At 36.0% G+C, this 21,201-nt stretch overlaps 1 protein-coding gene across 1 annotated transcript in view; it reads right to left on the bottom strand.

Annotated features, from left to right (window-relative positions):
* Epha6 (EPH receptor A6) overlaps positions 1–21,201 on the bottom strand; it is a 956,551-nt gene that overhangs the window by 494,589 nt on the left and 440,761 nt on the right. The window lies entirely within an intron of this gene.

Raw genomic sequence — 21,201 nt, forward strand, 5'->3', positions numbered from 1 at the left:
AAACCATACAAGTGCATACATTATATACTTTGTCTTTGCCCTGTTCATGATGGCCTATTGAACAGCCAGTGCTCTTTACACTTTCTTTCTTGATAACAGAACCAGCAAGAAAAAAAATGCTCATCTACTGTTCTCATATGATTTGCCTTGGGTCTTTTAGAAAACTTTCTAATACAAAAGGATTCCTCCAATTTAAAAGCAAACGAAGTGGTGGTTCTTGTAAAGCAACACTTTTCAGTGTGTGATGCAGTAGACTCCAACCCATAGTGCATTTTTTTCTTTATGTGAGTTTGAAAGAGGCTTACATATTTATGCTTGCATATGGCAATATAGTCATTGAACATACAAACTATGAGGTCTGAAACATGAAACACATACACAAAATACACAGATATAGACAGATACAGACAGACAGACAGACACACACACACACACACACACACACACACATACACACACAGAGCAAGGAAATGTGCAGCCCAAGCCAGGGCTTTAGGATCTTAATAATAAGTGAATATTGATGGACTACATAGAATCTTTATTACAAGACACATTCTATTTTATAAAAAAGAAAACTTCTGTAAGAGACAGAAATAGCATTTTTTAAATCTGCACATTAAAATAATGAATATAATAACTTTCAAATAAAAAATGGTCAGAAAAAGTGCAATGGCTTCTCCCAGTTAAAGGAGAAACTGGTGATAAAGTTATCACCTATATTTCAAATTCCTAATCAGATTTTATGTATTTATTTAACTGTAGATGCACAGTCATTTTCTTTCCTGAAATTCAGAATTGACCTTTCAGTGATTATACTCATGTTTATAGACCATTATTGAAGAAGGAATATTTGAGAACTAAACTAAGCCAAAATATTTCCAAAATATGTGGACTGTAATAATAATAGTTGTATTGATGATTAAACAATAAATTAAATGATAAAAGCCATGTTTATTATTTGCTGCATTACTGTCAATTTCCTTCTGTTTATAGATTTGATTATTAAGACTAAAGCATTTATTCCTAGAATGTCAAGGCCAATTCAGTTTTTGTCAATGTGAAAAAATGGATTTAAAGAAGAACCCAAGAGAATAGCTCATTTTTAAAAAAGAGTTGTCAAGCAAAGCAGCAGTCTTCACACTGTAAATTATTTAGAAAGCTCTCCTCAGATCCCAGAGGCAGCATTGAAGAGGGAAACAAAATGCAAGATTCCTTTTTCTTTGGCATAGAGACAATTACTACCTAACTCTTGCTTTGCACTTTGGAGAAACTCCATAATAGTCACCATGAGATTGATCTGTAGAAGTCCTGAAACTCTGTTATTCTCTCTGCATATTAGCTATAAAACTGTATTAAACCAATCTCCAGGTTAGAGATGTTCATTATGGGGATGAACGCAGCTGACAAGAAGATAGGTTTGTCAAAAAAAAAAAAAAAAAAAAAGTCTTGTTTAAACACTTATTCTCAGGTAAGGGCGATCGTGTGTTATGTTTGATATATAACCTGTCAAGAGATATGAAAAAAAGTAAAATAAGAATACAGTTTTTTTTCAACTTCTGTAACACCATTACTCAAGCAACGTATCAAAGGATGCAAGGGTTTTGAAATATAAATATGTTAACAAGTAAAGCCAACCAAACTTAGTTTTTTCTGTTTTTGACAAGACATGCAAACTTTGCTGCTGCTATCTACAGTGCATTAGTATCAGCAAGTTGTAAAAAGAAAGAAGGCAGGCATTTTCAATAATAAAACCCAGAGACAGAAAATGTTCACATATGTATTGATACCACTATGAAAATAAAATAATAGAAAGCAAAAAAGAATAGTTGTTCACATAAAGTTTAATTAAGAAGTGAATGTGAATATGTTCACCAAAATGGCAGGATAACCCTGAAGGTTCCATTGTGACATTCATATGTTGGCTGTATCTGAAAGCGCTCTAATTGGATTTAAGGTCCACTAAACAGGAAGGAAATCATGCCTTGAAACCTAACCAAACACCAAGCTCTAGAGAAGTCATGGATCTTATTACTACTACTTTACTAGGCCAGCATATTTCCTAATTATATCTTATTTATAGCAAATTGAGACAATTATAGAAAACCAAAACTGGACACAATGTAGATATCATAGGAGCATGGGGAGCCCAGACCTGAAGGATACATCTTCAACACAAATCCTGCACCTAAGACTCTGGGAACAGCATGTAATTGCAGACAGAAAGATTGTAAAAGCCAGATGATCAGGAAGTTGGCTATAAGACTGTGTCTCCCAGAAATGCCCATTTACACAAGAACTGAACAATGACAATATTGATAGACATACTATGGAGGAAGGGAGAAATCTAATGGAGTCCCATGTTTAGACATAAAACCTGTAGACAATGACTGCCGAGTGGGAAAATTGGTTATCCACATGGAAATGTCATCTCTGAACTCATGTACACACAAAACCAAAAATGGACTCATCAGGAAGTATACATATCTATGTATCTTTTTGTATATGTAACAATAATCAAAGTAAAAGAGGTTGTCTATTTGAACAGGAGATGGAGGTGAATGGCAGTGGTTGGAAGGAGAAAAGGCAAGGGAGGATGTTGTAATTATATTTTAACTAAATTACATCAAATTATAAAAAGAAAATAAAGGCTTAGCAATAAAATAAAATTTCCAAATATTGAACCTAATAAATGTTTATATATAATTTATCCCCTTTGAACCAAAGTGTTCTTTGTTTAATAATTAACGACTCATCATGTATGACTCAATATCTTAGTTATTTTCCTGGTATGCAAATTGAGGACTGATACATGTGTATTAATTGGTCAGAGAATGAAGTGATCTCAAGTTAGTAGTTTCTCTGGAGTTAATAGCAAGTGTAATTAACTAAGATTATTACTTTAGGAGTAAATGTGGCAGAGCTCACTACTTCTTATGTCATATTATTCAGAACTTCTCTTTGACCCTGAGCTCCTACTTTGGAAATTAGTTTGTCTTTAACATTTGGAAGCAGCTGCCCTGTGTTTGAGGATGATGTTTTCTGGAACACTCATTCAGTAGAATATATGAATAGCTGGAGAACAAAACTAAAACATACGAACAAAGGAAACAAAGCAAACTCAAAAGGCAGCTGTAAAGATGTAAAGAGAGAACAAGAACTCAGAAGAAGACTAAACATTCAAAATGAAAGATGGCTATTCTTAAAGAAGCAACCAACAAAAGGAAAATGTTCACTTTACACTGAGATTTCCAGTGGTTTATTTAAAATAGCTTAGGACAACACAGGTTTTAAAGACAATAAAATAGAACGTAAGTGTAGACCTTGGAAATAAATGGTGAGGATTTTATTTTTATTTTCACAAAGAGGTGCTTATTTTAATGAAAAACCCTGTTAGGTTCCTTTAAATTTGTAGGAATATATGTTTTTGGTAGGTGTTTATTAACTTAAAAATATATTGTCTGTAGACTTTACTTCCTATTTTCTCTGTCCACTTGACATAAGCCAGCATCATTTTGGAAGTGGAAGCCTCAATTGAGAAAAATGCCCCTGTCAGATTGGCCTGTGGGCAAGCCTGTGCACATTTTGTTTACTGATGGTTGATGAGGGTGGACTTATCCACCAGAGACTGGTAGTCCTGAAGTTATAAGAAAGCAATCTGTAGAAGCCACGGGAGCAAGACAATAGTCAGCATTCCTCCATGGCCTCTGCTCCAGTTCCTCTCCAAGTTTCTGCCCTGAGTTCCTGCCCTGACTTCTTTGGATGACGGCCTTATAAGCTGTAAGATAAAATAAAACAACTTTTCCCTCAAGTTGTTTCTGGTCATGGTGCTTTATTACAGCAACAGAAACTCCACCTAAGACAGGATGCTGTGCACTGTGTTCAGCAATGAGTAACAAACTGGAAAAATTAAAATTCCTGAACAAAGTTATTTCCTTAAGGATTAGTAGAGGAAATAATGGAAATTTTACATTTCCATGTTAAAAAATTGTAGTAAAACCTTAATTTAGAATCAATTCAGTGTGCTTTAGTTTCAGTTTCTAGTTGACAGTTTGTGTTGAGAACAGATGCTTTGCCAAATTTAAAACTCAGTCACAGTTTGCATAACATGACAGTGATCATAATTAAGGCAACAGGTTTTTATTATTAACTGTTGTGTTAGCACACAAAAGCTAGTAGCCTTCTTGGATAGAAATTACGTACATATTGAGAAAGAAAATTGGAGAAACAATACTATTCACAATAGTCTCAAAATATGTTGGAATAAATTAACCAAGTAATTGAGAGACTTGTACAATGAAAACTTCAAGGCACTGAAAAAAGAAATTTACTAAGATATAATAAGATAGAAAGACTCCCATATCCGTGGATTAGCAAAATTAATATTGTGAAAAGGCATCATGTAGAAACAAAAGACCAAGGAGAGCCAAAACAACATTGGAAAATAAGAATACTGTTGGACATATCACCATCTCACATTTCAAGTTATGTTACAAGTTACAGTAATAAAACCAGCATGTTACTGACATAAAATAGACTTGTTGACCAAAAGAATAGAATTAAGGATCTATACATAAGCCCACACTAATAGAGCCAACTGGTAATTTAAAAAGAAGCCAAAAGTACACATTGGAGATAAGACTGCATTTCAATAAATGGCTCTGTTCAAACTGGATAGCTAAATATGGAAGAATGAAACTCAATCCTTGTCTCTCACCCTGCATAACACTCAACTTCAAGTGGATGAAAGTGTTCAGCATAAAACTTGATACCTTGTTATATTTCTATATGTCATATACATTTTTGTCATATACATTTGTCTCTGTACATTGTTTTCAAATACATAACTACAAAATGGGACTAACATATGTTCAGATCTCCTTTCACTTGTCACTATTTTTGTGATGTATTCTCATCTACATGTGTGCATTTGTTTTTTGAATGTTGTTGGCTAGTAGTTTAGTGTCCAAGTAAATAATTGAGAATAAACCAGGAAATACAAAACGGAGTATTTTTTATTGTGTTTGTACACCATGGAGTACTGGCTAGGAAAATTCACATTTCAGCAGCAAAATCTGTTAGCAAAATGGCTATTTGCTGACCTTGACATTTTTAAATATCCTGTATTATAAAATGCTTGATAAGAAAACAAAGGAAATATTATAAAAATGTAATTTCAATACAAATGTTTATACTGATTGAATCACTACAGGTAAAGGCATATTTTTATCTGTTATAGAACATGGAAGGAACTATATAGACTCATACATTTACTTGAAAAACCTAATCACGCACATACTGAGCACTTAATATGCATGCCATGGGATAAACTGTTTATACATATTTTCTAGTTTTTATGATTTATTTATAACTATTAACAAATCCTAAAACTGAATTAACTAACTGCTGAAAGTCCAAGACTAAAAAATAGTGGTTTTCTTTTGATGTCCCAGTACATTATTATTTTGCACTAAGTTGATTTGGGTGTTTTGATTTATTAAAGACTGCCAATAATTTCACAGTATATATCCAATTTCACTTTAAAAATATCTCTATTCCAGTACCAAGCTGTTTTTATTATGGTAGGTCAGTAGTAGAGCTTGAGGTTGGGGATCATGATGCCTCCAGAGGATTTTTTATTGTACAGGAGTCTTTTGGCTATTTTGGGTTTTTTGTTTTTCCATTTGAAGTTGAGTATTATTCTCTCCAGATCTGTGAAGAATTGTGTTGGTAATATGATGGGAATTGTGTTGAATCTGTAGATTGCTTTTTGTAAGATTGTCATTTTTACTATGTTAATCCTGCCTATCCATGAGCATGGGAGATCTTTGCATTTTCTGACATCTTCTTCAATTTATTCTTTCAGGGACTTAAAGTTCTTGTCATATGGGTCCTTCACATGCTTAGTTAGAGTAACCCCAAGGTATTTTATATCATTTGTGGCTATTGTAAAGGGTGATGTATCTCTGATTTCCTTCTCAGCCTGTTTGTCTATTGTATATAGGAGGGCTATTGATTTTTTTGAGTTGATCTTGTATGCTGCTATGTTGTTGAAGGTTTTTATAAGCTGTATAAGTTCGTTGGTTGAATTTTTGGGGTCACTCATGTATACTATCATGTCATCTGGAGATAGGGAAAGCTTGACTTCTTTCTTTCCAATTTGTATCCCCTTAATCTCCTTATGTTGTCTTATAGTTCTGGCTAGAACTACAAGTACTATATTGAATAAGTATGGGGAGAGGGGACAGCCTTGCCTTGTTCCTGATTTTAGTGGTATTTCTTTGAGTTTCTCTCCATTCAATTTGATATTGGCTGTTGGCTTGCTGTAGATTGCCTTTATTATGTTTAGGTATGTTTCCTGTATTCCTGATCGCTCCAAGACCAATGAAATTGAATTGAAGACCCTGATATTAACCCACATACCTATGAACATATAATTTATGACAAAGAAGCAAAAACTGTACAATGGAAAAAAGAAAGTATCTACAACATATGGTGCTGGAATAACTGGATGTCAATGTGTAGAAGGCTGCAAATAGATCCATATCTGTCACCGTGCACTAAGTGGATCAAAGACTCAACCTAAATCTATTTACTCTGAACCTGATAGAAGAGAAAGTAGGAAGTAGTCTTGAACACATTGGCACCAGAGATCACTTTCTAAATATAACACCAGTAGCACAGACACTGAGAGAAACAATCAATCAAAGGGACTTGTTGAAACAAGTAGAGCACAGAACATGGTCAACAAGACAAAGTGACAGCCTACAGAATGGGAAAAGCTCTTCACCCACCCCACATCTGACAGAGGGCTGATATCCAGAACATATAAAGAAATCAAGAAATTAGACATCAAAATGCCCAACAGTCCAATTAAGAAATGGGCTATAGAACTAAAAAGAGAATTCTCCACAGAGGAAGTTCAAACAGCTGAAAGACATTTAAGGAATTGCTCAACATCCCTAAATATCCAGGAAATGCAAATCAAAAAGACTCTGAGATACCACATTACACCTGTCAGAATGGCTAAGATCAAACCACAGAAGACAGCTTATGCTGGAGAGGATGTAGAGCAAGGGGAACTCTCCTCCACTGCTGGTGGGAATGCAAGCTTGTACAGCCACTTTGGAAATCAATATGGCGTTTCCTTAGAAAATTGGGAATCCATCTCCCCCAAGACCCAGCTGTAGCACTCTTGGACATATACCCAAAGAATGCTCAATCATATCACAAGGGCATTTGCTCAGGTATGTTCAGATATCAGCATTGTTTGTAATAGCCAGAAGCTGGAAACAACCTAGATGCCCTTCAACTGAAGAATGGATAAAGAAAATATGGTACATATACACAATGTTGTACTACTCAGCAGAGAAAAACAATGACATCATGAGGTTTGCAGGCAAATGGATGGATCTAGGAAAAACCATCCTGAGTGAGGTAACCCAGACTCAGAAGGACAAACATGGTATGTACTCACTCATAGGAGGATAATAGATGTAAAACAAAGATGAGTAGACTGCTACACAACTCCAGGGAAGCTACCTAGAAAACGGGACCCTAGGAAAGACCCAAGGATCACCCAATGACAGAGAAATGGATGAGATCTACATGAACAACCTGGAAAACAGTGGGAGTAATGAAGGTCAAGGTTTGAGGGAAAGAAAGCTTAGGGGAACAGGAGATCCCAGCTGGATCAAGAATAGAAAGGGGGAACAAGGAATAACAGACCATGATAAATGATGACCACATGAGAACAGGAATAGGCAAAGTGCTGGAGAGGTCCCCAGAAACCCACAATGACACATCCTCTGTAGAATGCTGGCAATGGTCGAGAGAAAGCCTGATCTGACCTAGTCTGGTGATCAGATGGCCAAACACCCTAACTGTTGTGCTGGAACTCTCATCCAATAATTGATGGAAGTGGATGAAGAGATCCTTTGTCAGGCCCCAGGTGGAGCTCCAAGAGTCCAATTGTTAAGAAAGAGGAGGGTCTGTTAGAGTGTGAATTGTTGAGACCAAGATTGAAAAAGCACAGGGACAAATAGCCAAACTAATGGAAGCACATGAATTATGAACCAAAGGCGGTGGAGCCCCCAACTGGATCAGGCCCTCTGGATAAGTGAGACAATTGGATAGTTTGAACTGTTTGGGAGGCATCCAGATTGTGGGACCAGAACCTGTCCTTGGTGCATGAGCTGGCTGTTTGGAACCTTGGGCTTACACGGGACACTTTGCTCAGCCTGGAAGGAGGGGACTGGACCTGCCTGAACTGAATCCACCAGGTTTAAATGAATCCCCAGGGGAGTCTTGGCCCTGGAGGAGATGGGAATGGAGGGGAGGGGTTGGGGGATGGTGGGGAGTGGATCGGGAGTGGGGAAGACAGGGGAACCCATGGCTGATGTGTAAAATTAAAACACAAATGTAATAAAAAAAATCTCTATTCCCATTGGATTTTTAGAAAGTGGTTTATTTTAAATGTTTTTTTTAATAATTAAAATAGTTTCACCATTATTCTCCTTCCTTTCCTCCCTCCAGGCCCTCCCATGTGCCCTTGATCTCTCTAATTCATGACCTCTGTTTCTTTCATTAATGTTGCACATATTTTTAATTATGTGTGAATGTGTCTGTATATGGGTGTTCACACCCAAATGCCAGTGCCTGCAGAGGCCATAGGCTTCAGCTCCTGGTGCACTGGAGTTCCCAGCAGCTTTGAGCTTCCTGATGTGGATGTTGGGCACTGGACTTGAGTTCAAGAGCTGTGCAGGCTCTTAGCTGCCAAGCCATCATCAGGTGCTGTTTGACATTGCTTTTCATTTTCTTCTTTTCCTCTCATTTGAAGTTCTGATACATTATCTAAGGAAACTTTCATATCTGTGAAGGAAGCAGAGATTTTGCTCCTCACACCATACTCTTTCTCATTTTCAAAGGGTTTCATGTAAGTTATTGTGTAATTCTGACACTGTACAAATCCCATAGAATCTTCTCTGCTCCCACACGCTCTATAAATCAATCTTCTTAAATGTTCAAAGGAATCCTTTGGATTTAGGTTTTACTAGAAAATCATAAATTCCTTATAGATCTTCAAATTCAATGCATATAATTATTATAATGCTCCCTGAGTGTTAATTTATACCACCTCTGCTTATTTTCTCAACTACATTTAAAAATTTTATTCCAATGTCTTCTCCTCAAAATTGATTAGTTGCAAGTGATTGCCTGATCCTTTTCCAGTCAGCTATGTTTTTTTTTTTGTTTGTTTGTTTGCTTTGTTTTTTTTTGAGACACGGTTTCTCTGTAGCTTTGGAGCTTGTCCTGGACTAGCTCTGCAAACCAGGCTGGCCTCAAACTCACAGAGATCCACTTGCCTCTGATTCCCAAGTGCTGGGATTATAGGCGAGTGCCATCACTACCCAGCTTCAGCTATGCTTTTGACTTACATGGCTGTTTCTCGTGCTTTCAAATGAATTATTATTTTTTAATCTACATTAATCTCCTCACATATATTTTCCTGTTCCATTTACAAAAACTTTGAGTATACCATTCTCAGTGTTAGCTTGATAATTATGTCAGATTCTGTAAGTAGGGTGGTACATTTCTAATGCTTGCTACATAGAACTGTGAAGAGAAATCCTAGATAAGACATGACAGTGAGCATTTGCCTTGTGTAAGCTAACTTTGCTAAGGCAGAATCTTACCTTATTCATGTTTAATTATCATTTTACTTACATAATTATTTCTTAAGTTACAGGCTGATGTTATGCTGTCCAAGCATGGCCTGGTAGTTATGTAGGTAGACCAGTCTAGTCATGAACTTGTAATTTGCTTCCCTTACTTCCAGAGTAGGAGGATCACAAGTGTGAACTGCCATTCCTGGCTTATTTTCATTATTTATTATTTCATTCAATTATTTCATTGAGTAAGTTAGTGGAATATTTTTGTGAAAATGTGGATACATATTTTCTTATCTTGCCTTTGCACTCCAGCTTGGGGGGGATAATCTTCAGTGATACAACTTTTCTGAATAGATTTTTGGAAGGAAATTGCATAGTGATGACTTTCTAGTCTTTCATGTCTTCTATTTATTGGAAGAAATTCTTCTACACAGATAAGTTTCCCTTTCTTCTACATTAAAATTTTATTTATCCAGTTTGTTTTCCTCTAGTAAAGATGTATTTATTTTACTTGGTTGGTTGTTACATATTGCTATAATTATTTGGGTTTTGTCCAAAATGAGTCACAGTTGGTTCCATAATTGTCCAGTGCTGTGTGTCTGTGACTTATGTTTGTTAATGGTAATAGTTCAGGCTTTAGCACTAGAGCAGTGCTACCTGGGAGGTTAGTTTACTACAATACTTAGGAACAACTAAAACAAACCAAGACTGAAACACCATTGGCTAAAGCTGTGCATACATAACCAGCAACGGTACTCATATCCATCAGTTCCATTTCACCAAGGCTCTCAAAGTGAAGAAAGATAATTGAAGTGTTGTTGTGTAAAAAGATGAATCCTGCAACTGTCTTGTGGTTGAAACTTATGAAAGTTGATTTGGATCATTTAGTATGTTGTGTGATTTGGGCAGTAAGTGTATAAATGAGCAAATTAGGAATACCTAAGAGTGTGATGGTTTATATTGGCTATTAATTTGACCTCACCTAGAACCACCAAGGAGACAAATCTCTGAGCATCTCTCTAAGACAAATCCTAGATTTGGTCATTTGGGGTGAAAAGATTCACTTTAACAGCATAGTTCAGTGAGCTGGAGTCAGGTTCTGCACAGAAAGGGGAAAGCTGAACACACATTTACCCCCCTTCTCTGTTATTTCCTAACTGCAGATGCAACATGACCCTTCTACCTTGCATTTGAGGGTGGTGCCCTCAACTGTGGGCCCTAAATAACACTTTCTTCTTTAAGTAGCTTCTGACAGGCATTTGGTTACAATAGCAGTACAATTAACTAAAACACAGAGTAAAGGTTATTCTGCTTTAGAAGTGACTCTGGTCAGCAAATTTTTGGAACAACTAGGGGGTCCATAAGATTACTTATTTATTTATTCATTCACTCACCTATTTATTTGTTTGTTTGTTTGTTTGTTTGTTTGTTTGTTGTTTTAGTGTTGATACTGTCACATTGTCTGCCTGGGTGACCTCATGGTGGTTTCTTAGCATATAGCTAATATCAGTTTCTATACATAGCCAAGTGTTTGGGATTAAACAGTCTGAGAAACTTGTGTCATTTGTAAATCTGCCTGTTCCCTGCCAGATACACCCAAAGCAAACTTACCACCTGAACTCCCTTGGCCTCTGCAAATGATGTCTGATGATTGAGAGGCATGTATAAAAAGCAAAAGGAGAGGCAGATAGGACAATGTTTCCCCCTCACTATATCTTTGTCCCTCTATATATTTTTCTGAGGCTGCATTTCTCTATGATTGCTTCTTCTCTGAAGTCCTGCAGCATCCCAGTGGTTCCCAGTGCTGACTGACTCTTGTTCTTTTAACCCCACCAACTGCTTTGCAAACTGTTCTTTCATTAATTTTTTATGGTTAATTACTTTGTGTGTATTGTTTTGTAATTGGCAGCATCTTGGTCTCCTCAGAACACCTTTGTGCCTAAGTTTGTTTAACAAAAAAATGAGGATGACAGCTGTTACCACAAAGAGGAATGTAGTGAGGTCTGTACATGTTTTAATGCATATAAAGCCCTTACAGTATTTGAGTATATCTAACACATAGTAATAATTATGATGATAATACAATTACCATCGAAACCACAGTTGATTTCATTTGACTAGTTTCAAACCTTATGGCCTTATTTTGGGATAGTCTAATGTGTATTTCTGCATGCTATGAAAAGGGTTGGAAGCAGAATGAGAGACCAGTTGAGGCAACAGTCACATTTGATTAGATCATAAACATTGGTATCCTTTAGCAGTAAGAAAAATTGTGTGAATTTATTCATGGAAGGAGACATGCAAATTAAAAGGAAAAAGAAAGATAAAGCCAGTTAAAATAAGTGAAAATGATATTCATCCTTCTCTTTGGCAGGTGTGCCTGTTTCACCTCTGGGAAAAGGATAAGTCTTGTATTTAAATGGATAATTCTAAAAAGCCTCGACCTTGAAGTGTTCCCTACCCATGTCTCCTGTACTCTTTAAATTAATTATTGCAGTCAGATCATATCTTTACAGTCTTTGAGTGAAATTCTTCTCCTCCGTTATTTAAATGTTGCCTGTTTACTGTCATCTGATAGTATCTAATGTCTATACTCAGTACAAACAGTCCCAATGAGGAAGTTGCCCTAACTTGAAAATATCTCAGTCATTGTCCAAAACTAAGTTATTTAAGGGGAAAAATGTATGGATGAAAGGCAAAACTATTCCAGGGGACAGAGACTTAGTTGTCAAAGTTGAACCTCATCATCTGTTGGACTCATTATTGGAGATGGGAAAATAGTGTTGACTTGACTGGTTAATGAGACATGGCTAGTGTGATCATAGTTACATTTCAAAGAGTGGCAAAGATTTTACTCAAGTAAACCTCAGAAGTTTCTGTTATAGGAGCTTTGAAAGATATTTTCCCAGATATTTACACACTTATGGCTTCTCATGTTTCTAAAACACATGAAATTCAAAACCTGTGAATGCCTAGGAGATATAAATGTTAAACTATTTTAAGAACATATATATTCATTAGCACTCAACCCTACAATTGTCAGAATATTGAGTTGTGTGGTGGGTGCAATATTCCCAGATAGGACACTGGAGATAATCTATTTCAATCTCTTGATTTTATAAATATGGGAGGAAAGTTTGGAACATGACAATCATTAAGAAAGCACCTCCAGTCATGGGGAAATGTATTATAGGAATCGATGAAAATTAACATGTTCATTGTATTTTAAAATTGTTTTTGCTTACCGCACCTATAACTTTTAAGATTATTTGACCTAAAAAGTACCAGTAATAATTGCATTATTTGAATACTTAACTAAAATATAAACTACTCAAATGACTGTATTCACGTGATTGCTTCAGACTTTGCATCAGTCTTTTGGGGTGCTCGTTTTATTTCTCCATTATTTTGCAGAAAAAGTAATTCTATAATTAGGCTACCTTTTCCCCAATTTCCCCAGCATTTCCATATTATCATCTTTAAATTATCTCAAACTGCTTTGACACATATAACTTATTTATAACTATTTCTACACTTTTATAGGATGGACAACATCTAAAAATTGTATAGCATTTGCTTTGATATCTCTGACCTTCCCTCTTAAGGAAATTTGGGTATGAAGATGTCATCCATGACTTTAGTAAAAATTGTTGCTGAAAATTTACTCTCTCCTATATCTTTCCATCCTTGAATCCACCTTGATCATAACCAGTTTTCATTGATTCTCTGCTTGGCCTCTTGCCTGTGATGAATTGTGTAACTAGATTTGGACTTCCTTGTAAAGTGCTCTTTCATTTTGCTTAAGCTACACCTGATTTTAATTGACACTTGCCCTGGTCTGACCTGCTTTGCTTTAAAAGTTCCTTCCTTTCTTTACTTGAACAATCTGACAATTCTTGAAAGTGGCTTATGACGGGATATATATCTCCATCCACAGGTTAGTCACACACCCTTGTTACAGTAATGCTAATTTCTTGTGAAAATAATAGTTTTGGTATGGGGGTGACTATAATAAAATAAGGCCTCATTGTGACCACAATATTAAATTATACACTATTATCAATATGTTTAATCATATACTACATCAATGCATTAAGAAAGTCACACAATTTTCTAAGAATAGTTACCTTTGGAAAATAGTATAAGTGATAGAGTAAACAAGAATAGATGTTTGACTTTTTTTATTACCTTATCATTTCTGTTTTAATTTTGTATTGGTCCATTTTTGAGACATCTTAAAATGCCAGTATGACACCTACTGAACAATTCTGTAGATATAACATTGCATTGGTTTTTAGGAAACATTGTCTCATGCATACAGAACTTCATCACATTCTCAGCTAAGGAAGACTAGAACTTTAGTCTGAAACATCTTTTACTAAGCACACTGTGGTGGTTTGAATAAGAGTGGTCCTCACAGCCTAATATATTGAATGCTTGGTACTCAGTTGGTGGAACTGTTTTGGAAGGATTGGGAGGTGTGGCCTTTGTTGAGGAGGTGTGTCACTGGGGGTGGGCCTTGAGCTTTCAAAAACCCACACAATTTCCATTCCCAGGTAGCTCTCATCCTCTCTCTGCATCATGCTTGTGGGTGAGATATAAGCTTTCAGCTACTACTCCTGTGCTATTCCTGCCTACCTTCTACCATGCTCCTCACCATCATGCTGCTGAATAGTAACACTCTAAAAAGTGAACCCCAAATAAATGCTTTCGTTGATAAGTTGCCTTGGTGATTGTGTTTGTCATGATAATTGAAAAGCAACTAAGACACACAACGTCTTCTTAGTTTGCATGGAGTTATCACTTTATCGATAATATAATTCCTATTTTAGGCTGTGTTCTCCCTCGTTCTATTAAGCATGTAAATTAATGCCTCTCAGGCTTATTTCCAGATTTTGGTATTTCAGAATCAACTAGGCAAGGGCCAGGGAAGTAGGCCCAATGACCTCAAATTAGCTGTTGGAAAGAATCCACTACCTACTGCTTGTATACCTGTACTATGGAGTAGATGGTATTGGGTCTTTCCTATCTGTAAGTAAAGAATGCTTTTATTGACCGTGCCGTTGTCTCTGAAAAAATCTGATACTGTGGTACAATGTGAAATGGTGTGTGAAATTCCATTCCTCACCAAGAATAGTGCATAGTGCATAGTGACAGTCTTTACTATCTTCTAAGTAGTTGGACTTCTCCCCTCAAATCTGATAACTGTTAGATTTTGCCTGAAAGTTTGGTGCAGGTAGCAAGATTACCAAATAAGCATATCATGGCATGGTGGGAATGAAAGGCATCATCAACAAAATTAGCTGGGTGTGGTATAGAGTTTCTGAAATTTGAAAAGGTCACCAAGGTCCTAGCTTCTCTATAGTCCTATAAAGGTAAATAGTATTTAGAGAATCTTCTTTATAATCGGGATGAGCTAGTGCCAAGGAAAAGGCTAAAATGCAATATAGGACCTGTAGTAGATGGAACAAATAGAGACCCACAGCCAGATATTGTGCAGAGAATGAGAGATCTTGGAACACTTAGCCCTGAGCAAGGTGCGTATGAACTCACAGAGACTGAAATGGCATGCACAGGTCTGCTTCGGATCCTCTGTACTTATGGCTTCCAGTTTAGTATTTTTATGGGATTCCTGAGTGAGTAAACCTGTGGGTCTCTTATTCTTGCATCTTTTCTTAGGCTCTTTTCCTTCTGTTCCTTTTGTCTTGTTTAACTTTGCTATGATAGTTTTTATTTTATCTTACTATATTTTATTTTGTTATATTTTAAAAAAGTGAATGAATGTGTGAATGAATGAATGAAAACCTAGCCACCAGGATAAAGTTAACAACAAAACGGTCCTTTATATCTACTGGGAGAGGAGAAATCAGTCTCCTCCAATGGAGTGACACTATGTTTGTCTGCCACTCCAGGACACGCCTCATATTCAGGAGTAACTGAACTACATAAAATAGTCTCCACAGTTTTGTTTTGTTTATTATTATTATTATTATTATTTTTGGTGTGCTTTTATTTAATGACAGTTTGGTGGCTTTTGTCTTTTTTTTTCATTTTTGGGAGTGGTTTTATTTTGTTTGCTTTATTTTGAGGATTTTGCTGTTGTATTGGGTGTTTGTTTCTATTTTGAAGTTGAGTAGGTAGAGAGAGTAGAAGGCAGGATGATGAAAGACTTGGGGGGGGAAGTATATTATCAAAATATATTTAAATAATAAAAAAGAAAAGAAAAGAAATAAGCAAAAGAAGGAAAGGAAAAATTGCTAATTAGATCATATACTTAAAATGTATATAAAGTTGAAAAATAGAGAAGTAAAATGTAACTACACCATTTGCTCATGCCATATGTTTATAGTATGCAAAATAAATAAATTATGTATAGCTGTTAAATTTGTGAAATTACACAATATATACTATTTCTTTGAAACATATGTGGTATCTAAATAGAATGGGAATAGTAGATGCTGTTCTAGGTCACCTTTTCTCTCCAATTCATTTTCTGTGGTGTCCCAGAGGCTGCAGATTATTTGGGAAGAAAGAAAGAGCCTTATGTATGGAGTTTGATTCAGTCCCAGTAACTTATCGAGGTATAAAGTAATATCAAAGATGGATCTTTATCCTACATCAAGGAAACTTATTTTTGCAACAGAAGGAGCTAATTACTATATATATATATATATATATATATATATATATATATGTATATATATAACAGAAAAAAGCAAAACTAGTCTGAATATAGGGTAGAGAGACTTAGAAGGGCCAGAGGATTAGGGAGTTTGAAGTGAGGTTTTCTCCTAGGAATATCAGAAGCCACATCCAAAAAGTATCATCAGCACAGTTGAACAAGGACAGAAATAAAAGACATGAAAAAATGTGTAGAGAAAAGTCCACGAAGCCAAAGGCCTATACAAAGAACTTCAGGAAACTAAGAAATACTGAGAACAGGAGAAACAGCCTTCCTTGGGGAAGAGCAAACTGATTGCTTATCCAAACACCAAATGACCTACTCTGAAAAATGTGTGTCTGAGTAATACCATAGGGACTAAGAAGATTGTATTTCTGTCTTTAAAAATATATATGTAAGCATATTAATGTAACAAAAATAATGACAAATAAACCATAGAAGAGTTTGAAAAGAAGAATGAGAAGGAAATGGTGATATTGAAATATAAAAAAAAGAAGTAATAAGAAAAGACAGTTATGAAACACAGCCCTAAAAATTCCAAGGTATTTCTGGAAACTACTGAAATAAGGTCACATCCTGAAACAGAAACTTTAAAAGATAACCATGCTTTGCTACACTGCTACCTTTCTATGGAATACTGCTTATGGCCCAGGCATCTGGTTGTACAAACAGGAAGTACACAACTCAACTATCAAAAGATCCTTTGTGGTAACACAGACCATGGAATTTGCTAGCTGGAGTGGACAAATACATTTCACTCATGTGGATGTTCCGGACAACAGGTCTTTTAAATTGAGATAACTGGAGCTTTTATGCCTACCAGATTGGTATTAAACGGGCTGATAATGATTACCTGCTGGATAAATCAATCACCGGATCAAGGAAGTCTATTTAATAATCTGTCAATTTCACATTCAAACTTCAAAATCAAATACACAACAGCACGCAGTAACTCTTGTCAATACATTCTTATTATCCAAAAATGAAAATTGGGGTCTCAGAAAGTGGAGCAATTGTCAACAAAGAATGAGGACTTAATTTTTTTTTTTTTTATGTTTTTTGTTTTTTGAGACAGGGTTTCTCTGTGTAGCTTTGCGTGTTTTCCTGGAACTCATTTGGTAGCCCAGGTTGGCCTCAAACTCACAGAGATCCACCTGGCTCGGCCTCCCAAGTGCTGGGATTAAAGGTGTGTGCCACCACCGCCTGGCAGGACTTAATTTTTGATTTTCAGTATACACATAAAAAGCAAGGATGGTGGCAGACATCTATAATCTTGATGCTTGGCAGTAGAGACTGTAAGGTTCTTACAGCTTGTGTTCAATGAGACAACATGCTTCAAAAAATAAAGAACATGACTGAAGAAGATGTCTGAAGTTTGTGTTGACCTCTGATTCCCCACATGGTAGATGTGCGCACACACACACACACACACACACACACACACACACACACACACATGATAAGGGAGACATTAATTAAAGACTAGACACACCTGTGTCTGGCAATTTGATCACCTAAATTACCTGACCCAGTAATATGGGAACCAATAGTGCCTCACTGCTCTTGATATCTGCTCAGGCTTTATGGACTTCCCTCTGACAAATGAGCATCTTTCACTGTTTGTTAACCAATAATCAATGCTTTTTATGATGATTTTTTCCTCATACAGTTACACAAAGGAAAATGGAACCATCAGACAGTTGAATAATTAGTTCAACAACAACTGAAGAAAGGATCCAGGATGGCAAGCTAAGTGGAAGATGTTCCCAGCTGACTAGGGTGGTGTGAATACTGAATATCTCACTCTAGTGAAAGAAAGCATGACACTGCAGAGAATCCTGGGAAATATTGTGATTGGTGGAAATGGAAGTAGATCAGAAAGACTGCAAGTTCAAAGTCTCAAATTTAGTATATAAAATTACTCTATTTCTGTTTTTCCATTGAAGAGTACATCTTAGGGCTAGCTTGTAGCTCTGGCCACCATGTTAACCAAGACAGAGACTTTTGACTATTCTGAAACTGAAGCTTCTCCTAGTAATTGTCTTTCCATTGGATTGTAGAGGTTGAGGAATGGACCTGACGAGTGCCAGAATGCTAGGGTTTTTTTCCCTAGAGTTAATGGGGGTTCAGTTTGTGAGATTCTGACCTCTCTTCCTATACTGGGGTGATACCAATAAATGAAGTATATGCAAACAGGCTAATGGGTGTTTGATGTTGTAATAGCCTCAAGACTGAGATAGGCAGGATGAGATGAAATACTTGGATAGTCAGCACCTTATGTAATATGATAGAAACACCTCCATTCATGGAAAGCATGGGAAAGATGCAAGTGGTGGTTTGAATCAAATCAGTCTTTCTCTGTCAAAATTTATTTTTTAGCCATGCTGAGTTGTGGTTTGGCATCAAAGACTGAAAAGTCACTGTGAGGAAGTTTGGCAAATTGTTTAGTCTTTACTATTCCAAGAACAAATGTCTACTAGAAAGGCCACCAAATGTGGTAAGGCTTAATGAGATGTCTCAGAAACTTGCCCAACCCCTATAAATCAAAATTTTCCCCATTATGGGTGTCAGACAATCTGGCCTCAGAGACTCATGGACACAAGTCTTTAGAGGTACCATTTCTTATACATTTCCATATCCTTTTTTCTCTCTATCTTGCTTAAATTATTCAGTCTGTGGCTGGGTGTTCTTGTCTGCTGACAGGAAGGTAACAGCACTCTCTTTATGCTACGGACACCCTTATCTCACTAAAATTCCTACAGATTTATTCATCATACCTTATCAACTAAAAGAGTCCTAGAATTTTCTATCTGAAGAATAGGATCCTACCAGCCATCAGATATATCCACCTGGGCACCATAATAAACTACTGTAAAAATGGAGGTGTGTGATCTGTGAATAAATATTTTAATAGTTCTGAGAACTCACTGTACCAATCACCCAGTCCTCTTTTTCTGGTAACCTGTAAAGATTTTTCACCTACCTGTCAATATTTGACTGAGCTCAAGGGAATAAATGTCAGTAGAAAACCAACTCAATATTTTATAATAATTATAGCCCTCAGGGAATTTCTTTATTAACTTATAAGGCTTTTGTTATTTTTATAAACTTAACTGACCATTTTCAGAATCATTTCCTATAGAAATTAAATAGTTGCTTATGTAAAATAAGCCATTAATTAAATTATCACTTTTTGGGAATATACAATAGAGGAAGCAATCAGTCTCCTGTGCCAATACACTAAATTTAATTCCCATTCTATATCTTATGGAAACCAATGAAAAAAATCAAGAGAAAAGGTGAAAGGTGTTGTTCTGAGTATTGTTTAAAAACTAGTCATTAAGAGTTAAAATGTAAATAAGTGAAGCATCTTTAAATAAAAAAAATGGATAAAAGACATTATTATAGACATTTACACACAGAAATATCACACAGCCTTGAAAAAGGAGATGTTATCACCTATGATGATATAGATGAGGTTACAGAACATTTTGACAAATATAACACAGATGCCTAAAAAGTATGCTGTATGAGCTCATTTATTCAATGGGCATGTATAAATAACGAGAGAGGTCAAATAGACAGAAACAAATTGCTATATTACTATACCTGGTTACTAGATCCAGGACTAGTTAATAGAGAGAAAAGTAAATTGTAGGATACGCATGTACAGTTAGGCAGGGTAAATTAGTCTGAAAATATAGCATAGAACATGGAGACTAGAGACAATATTGTCTAGCATGCTAAAAATTATTATAAGAGTGAATTTAAGGTGTTTTTAATATAAAGACGCTAGTTATGTAATGTGATAGATGTATTTGTTTAAACCACAGTAATCATTGTATCGTGTGTGTGTGTGTGTGTGTGTGTGTGTGTGTGTAACTATGTACCTTAAGTTTATATGTATGTATAATGAAGAATAATTAAAGGTGAAATGCCTACTTACTTACTGTCAGAAAAGTTGAAAATACATAATTGATTATTTGGCTTAATATACATTTTACAAATTAATTTATAAATTTTATAATTATAAGACAAATTCTTGGGGATTTTATACCTTTAAAATTTCAATTTAGAGACTGAGGGCACACATTACTCAGTTTAAAAAAAAAACTTCCACAAATGTTTGGATTATCAAGATCTATGCAAAAATTGTGGGTGATAGGTAAAGATCTTTTAACTCCACAACTGAAGGAGGTTGGGGGAGGCTGAGCCTAGAGAGCCAGGAGGATGCTTGACATTCATTGGCTAGCCAAATCAGGCTAGTGGATCAGCTTCAGGTTCAGGGAGAGACCCTGTCTTATCAATTAGGGTGCAGAGTGATTGTATGCCAATGTATATTTCGGTCCGTAATTATATCTTAGTTAGGATTTCTATTGCTGTGCAGAAACACCATGACACAGCAATTTTTATAAAGGCAACACTTAAGTAAGGTGGCAGCATACAACTCAGAGGTTCATTTTATTATCATCATAGTCAGGAACATGGAAGAATACAGGTAGACATGGTAATGGAGGGGTAGTTGAGAGTCCTGCATCATGTAGGCAACAGGAAGTCAACTGAGATGCTGGGTAGTATCTTGAACATAGGAATCCTCAAAGTCTGCCTCCACAGTGATATACTTCCTCCAACAAGGCCATACCTGCTTCAACAAAGCCATAACTCCTAATAATGCCACTCCCTATGAGATTATTGAATTTGAATTACAAACTACTACATTCCACTCCCTGATCCCCATAAGGTTGTAGCAATATCATAATGCAAAATACATTTAGTTCAACTTTAAGTAGCCCCATAGTCTATCACAGTCTCAACAATGGTTTAAAGTTCAAAATCTCTTCTGAGATTCAT

Source organism: Onychomys torridus, chromosome 12 (genome assembly GCF_903995425.1).
Source record: "Onychomys torridus chromosome 12, mOncTor1.1, whole genome shotgun sequence".
Taxonomy (NCBI): Eukaryota; Metazoa; Chordata; class Mammalia; order Rodentia; family Cricetidae; genus Onychomys; species Onychomys torridus.